Below are 6,000 nucleotides of genomic sequence, written 5' to 3' on the forward strand. Positions count from 1 at the left end.
GTGTGTTTTCCAAATAACCCTCAAGCCCCTTCTTATATCTTCCTGTTGGACAACCAACAACCTAGATTAAATCATAATCAAAGGTTCAGATCATTTTGGCTTGATCTGTTGCTTTTTCTAGAATTTTCACCCTTGATCAGATTAATAACCATTAATATTTTAATTTTCCTAAATTTAGACTTAGGAAGCTCATTAAGAACATTAAGTATTTTAATAAAGTCACTTATGGGTGGAATTTCCCAAAACACTCTCTAGGTTCTTTGGAATACATGTGGCCAAGCCTCCCTACAAAATTTGAGACTTAGAGCACATACGATGCTACCCAAAAAAACACATTGATGCAACTAATCAACACATCGATGGGGAACATGTTGGAAATTCCATGTCTAGTAACCCTTCACTGTTATATTTGTTGACAGGGGATGTGTCAATATCTGGCCATTGTGCTACTTCATCGATTCTAGAATCAGATTTTTCAATGAATCTTCTTATCCATTCCACTTCTCTACACTCATCAGACATATGAGAAAGAAATAATGATGGATGGCAATGAAAACCATATGTCCCCAACATTTCATTGTTCTCATCATCTCTCCCTGTTTCACCCAAATTAGTATCTACATATTGTAGCCTGCTAGACACATCAGTGGGTCGTACTAGGAGAGTAAAAATAGAATCCATATTGATTTCAGCAATCGTGTAATATATATCCATCTAAAATTTGTAAAACGATGCATCCAACACACGATGTCTCTTGACATAACATTCATAATATTTCGCCTCAGCACCACATCATCTAACAATAAGAAAATCAACTTGTTTTACATGTCATGGAAGATTCTTTGCAAAAAAAGATATATCTTTTGGAAAACTAAACATATTCCCACTATATTTATATTGGTTAGCATGAGCATGTGTCACTTGCAATATTTGTGTCACTCGTGCTATTAGCATTTCTTCAACCTGCATCAAAACTCTTAGAACCTCATGTTGCTCACCAGGATCCATGTTATTAAAATGATAGAAACAATGAGCACCTCTCTCATTCTTACATATTTTACATATGGGCCCGCCATACCATATCACAACTTATATACCAAGATAACATTCATTACAAACTCGACACATTTCCACATTAGACAAGTTATCAATCCCGCATTGAAACTTTTTATGCACCACAATCATATTATGTCTGCTAAAATGATTGTGACCACTTTCATTTTCTGTGCCAAACAACAATCTAGATTGAGGATGATGCAAAAAAAACTTGTCGAATTGGAGCATTGGATTGAACATTTCTTCCCATAAATTCTTGGGAATAAATTATTCCATATTGGTTGTAGTTGGCTTTTTTTTTCTTAAATAAATTATAAATCATAACACCAAAATGAAACATTTAAAAAATCCCAACTTAATTTTTGGAATTATGCAGTAAGTTTAACAAACAAAACACATACATTTTCTTTTCGATTACGCCGTCTGGGTTGAACTTAACCAACCAACAAAGGTTCTCTTGGTTTTGAATTTATTTCTCCAACACTATTCACTCAAATACTGCTTTGCAAGAAAAATATGAAATCAAAGATGCATTGAGAAATTTCCAAATATATATTGAAATGCACAAATACCATGAAAATAAATCCACTTGCACCCCCTGTCATGTCTGACGAGAGGGAATTTACATAGGTTTGCTATCAATAATAATATTGTCTACACACTTGCTTCAAGAAACCCTCGTTCCAAAAATTACAAGTGGATGTCACAAATTGTCAACCATCCCATCAAGCATACTACTATCAGCAAGAACGCTAGATGCCCAAGGTTCAATTTGGGGAATGGACAAGGTTGTGTTCCTTCTCCCTCTTTTTCTGCACCAATATTCCTTCGAACATTGTTCTACATTAAGCAATGAACAAAGAAAAGCATAGACCAATTAATATATTCCAATCATATGAAAAAATCCGATCAAAACAAAAAATACATCAACCACCTATTCTCTTAAAAGGGACTGAGTGTGAATAGATTCCTTAGGAGTGACAATATTCACTATATAGTTGCTAGAAGGAATTCTTGACCCCACATTTCCACTAGAATTCCTAATATTCCTTACCATGTCACCAAGCATATTTCTACCACCAAGTAAATTGAATGCTGCAAATTGTTCATTTCCATTATTGTGGACATGTTCCAATACTCCATTTCTTGAATTTTTTGTAGAGAACCCTTGGTTCTCACTTGCATGAACACTTTCTTTGTAAAAACAACGTTCCCAAAGAACACTATAATTAGAAAAATTGGTTCAATAAAAGAATTTCAACATCTTCAACATCCGTGCAAAGGAACATTTCAAGAAAATATTCTTCCCATGATACTACTCATATTCCCATACTTATGATTGTCGACTTCACCATGTTCATTATTTATTGAAGCTCTTTTCTTTTCCTAGTACATCACTCTTCTGCACACATTTACTCCAACCTTATTTTAAAAATACCATTTCCAATGATATTAATTCACTCTCTCACATGAACCAGGCGACCAAGCTCTTTTCGAAGTATGATTTCTTCTTCTTTCACTTAACATGTCTACAAAAAAAATTAATTCTCTTATAATTTATCTTTTCAGTCTTATATCTGATGTCTCATATTCAACAAGTTGATGTGTTTATGCTCACTGACTTTACACATGTAGTCAATTTCAATAATAAATAATTTAAAATACAAGAAATCATCCTTCCATATTACAAACACACACACACACACATATAAACAATATCTTAAATATTGCAATACAAAAAGAACCACCATTCTCGTATTCTCATATAAGAAATTATAGAAAAAAAAGTTATACAATCCACATATACATAACAAAAAATGACACTGAAGTGCATTGTTTGATCTCTAAAAGAGAAAATCAATTCAAGTAATATCCAACAAAATAAATGAAAAATTTACATCACTATATTTTCATTTAAACAATCAATATGTGACATAACCAACCCCACTAATGAATAACAAGGGTGGTAGCCATTATGAAACTCTAGATCCCAACACATAGTTATGGGAATGACACCTACAATTTTCTACTTCTTGGCTTTTAGAAATTACCTTACACTCAAAGTGACCTCCACCATCACTCCCATCTTGTGGAGACAAACATGGTGATGTGAAATCCTTCCTCGATAGGACCTCCATATTGGGATATCTTGCATCTCAGGGAAATGTTTTTTTCAACCTCATTTCCCTGTGTCACGTGGCACTCTGCCATAGGGCTAGGCATTAGTCATGTGCGCAAAGCGATCACAGCTAATCTAACTTTCCTAATGCATTCTCACTTCTCTCGATACGACCCCTCATCTGTGACCTTATCACATTCGGCCTTACGATCGTCCTCGATGAACCTCCTCACCACAATCCCAACTTCCTACCACCGACCTAGTTTAGTATCTGACCTCTCAGGGTCTTTCTCTATGTCCTTCAACAACGTCAGGGTTGGTTGTCATCTCTGGCAGTGGTATTATTCTACACTCGTCCTGACTTCTGACCTCCAACCTGAGCTTGATAACCTGACTTTGTAAGGGGTATATTTTTGACCAACCACTGCGTTTTCTGATCTCAGTAATGAGTTTGAGGCCGCAATGCGTAGGCTCCTTTTCTGACCAACTAGCACCTTGTTGCATCTTAGAAACCAATCATGGGTCACCACACATTGGGTTTACCTCTCTCGAGTAGCATAAGGTGTATGCAATCTACACTATAAGGTTAGAGCACTCCTCTTTGCACCACATCAAAGTGGATGTCTTCCTTCACCATGAATTGACTAAGGGATCCATTCCCTACCATCTCCAATGCATTAGAGGAAGTCCTTTATGGATATTGTGGAGACAGGGCTCAAATCTACAATAATCATCTCAAGCTAGTCTCCTCGACAATGTATCTTCCTGAAAGGTTCTACAGACCCCTAGATCGATGTCTCTACTTCATACCAACAACTTTGAGTATTTGAGATGTTCTCCAGTGCTACCCCTCCTGACCTTGGTTGCTAAATTTTTAAATGTGTTTTGGTCACTCCTATTGTCCCCAAACTCAGACACCAACTTCCAGGCATGGTAGACCAAGCGTTCCAATGGCCATTATTCCCAACAAGTTTGGTGTAAACTCTTGGAGGGGTTACAACTCTCCTAGCACACGTTTTTTTTGCGAGGAACCTTCTTGATCTCGCGAACAACCCCATGTTGTTATACACAACCTCTTGGTGGTTAACTCCCAATGTGAGGACATTAGTGGTAGACACCCACTTTTCTCGAAATGCAAGCCTGGCTACGCTTTCCTACAAGGGTATCAAGCTACCCTCACATTTAGAAGAAGAAATAACCCCCTCAATGCCCACTCCAGATTCTCTGTACATTACCAGAGGTTATAAGTGAGGACATAAAGATTCGGTAAGAACACTCACACCCTTCCCATACAGGCGGTCCACATGTAACCTTTTACATGAATAAAAGGGTCTATGAGCCCTCTATTTTCTTGTATGGTTTCATCTAGACTCTTGCGGCCTTCACTACAACACGTAAGGTGACCTACTAATAGGTATTTAATTATGTGTTGTTTTTCAATAAAGTTAAGAATGTCATTCAGAATGGTGTTCAACTCAGAGATACGGCTTAGTCTTTATTATCATTTGCTTCATTATGGTTTCTGTTCATTATATTCTTTGTGATAAACACAATCAAATCACTGAAAGAGCACCTTGCTTCTAGCTCAGAAGCTTTTTCTCTCTTCCTTACTCATCACTTTAATGAAAAATTAACACCTTTCATTTCAATTTATTGTTTCTCATCACAAGGGTTTAAACAAAATTCAACAAGTTTCCTTCTTTCCTCTTTCTATTTTGCAATATATTCTTCACACCTTGTTTACGCTACTTTTCTAAAATTTCGATTTTCAATCTTGCATCTCTTGTTACATCTTCAACAAGGTCTACTCTTTATTCTCATTGACTTTATACCTCAACTAAATTTCAATATTAAATAATTTTAAATATAAGAAATCAATGTTCCATATTACAAATACAAAGAGAACCACCATTTGTGAAGTTTGGCATAAGAAATAGAAAATGAATCTATACAACCCAAAAATACATAACAAAAATTTAGATTTAATTGCATTGTTCGATCTGCAAAATAACAAATCAATGCAATTGATCTGAAACAAAAATATGAAAATTATGCATGGTTATGTTTTCATTAAATAGTCTAAATTCATATCAAATTGATCTCCAAAATATCTCTGTAAAAGTTAAACAAACATGTCATCTACAAAAATGTCCACCAAAAATCTTCTTGAAGCCTAAAAGGCTAAACCAGGTTATCCACAGGCAGTAGTGGTATATGGCCACTATTATTTTTATTTCGAGAAAGTGAGAAAACATTTACATTTTCACTAATATCATTGAAACCTTCAAACAAATGTGCATGGAACTTAGATGTTTATGTTGAGAGGGAGACACCATAGCCAATTTTCAAAGTACATAATCCAGTAACCATATTATATAGCTTTAGTTTCACTTCCATACAACCCAACATAAGTACTTTTCCTTCAGCTACACGAACATGTATGTAGCCTGGGCATTTACTGTTTATATCCATTGAGATAGTATGAAGCAATATCCAACTGAACCCTAATCATCTTCAAAATATTATATGATTTGTCCAATTGAAGCTTAGCCAAATTCAAAATTTTCTCTCTTTAAACGGCCTAGAAAATGTTAATACATTATTGACAAGACAAACTAGCTAGCTATCATAAAACCCTAATGCCATACATTGTATGCTAGGGATAGAAACAAATGAAAAACCTAACTAGTTTCTTCTAACATCCAACGACTAGATAGTGTATCCATAGGTAGGGTAATCATCATAATCTTTGTCTAAATATAACTAGAAAAAATATTTGTTTGTGAAAAATAGCCTCCTATGGGGGTGTTACACCACCAAAAGGA

Source organism: Pinus tabuliformis, chromosome 2_1 (assembly GCF_031772625.1).
Source record: "Pinus tabuliformis cultivar Carrire ecotype Pingquan chromosome 2_1, CPIR1, whole genome shotgun sequence".
Taxonomy (NCBI): domain Eukaryota; kingdom Viridiplantae; phylum Streptophyta; class Pinopsida; order Pinales; family Pinaceae; genus Pinus; species Pinus tabuliformis.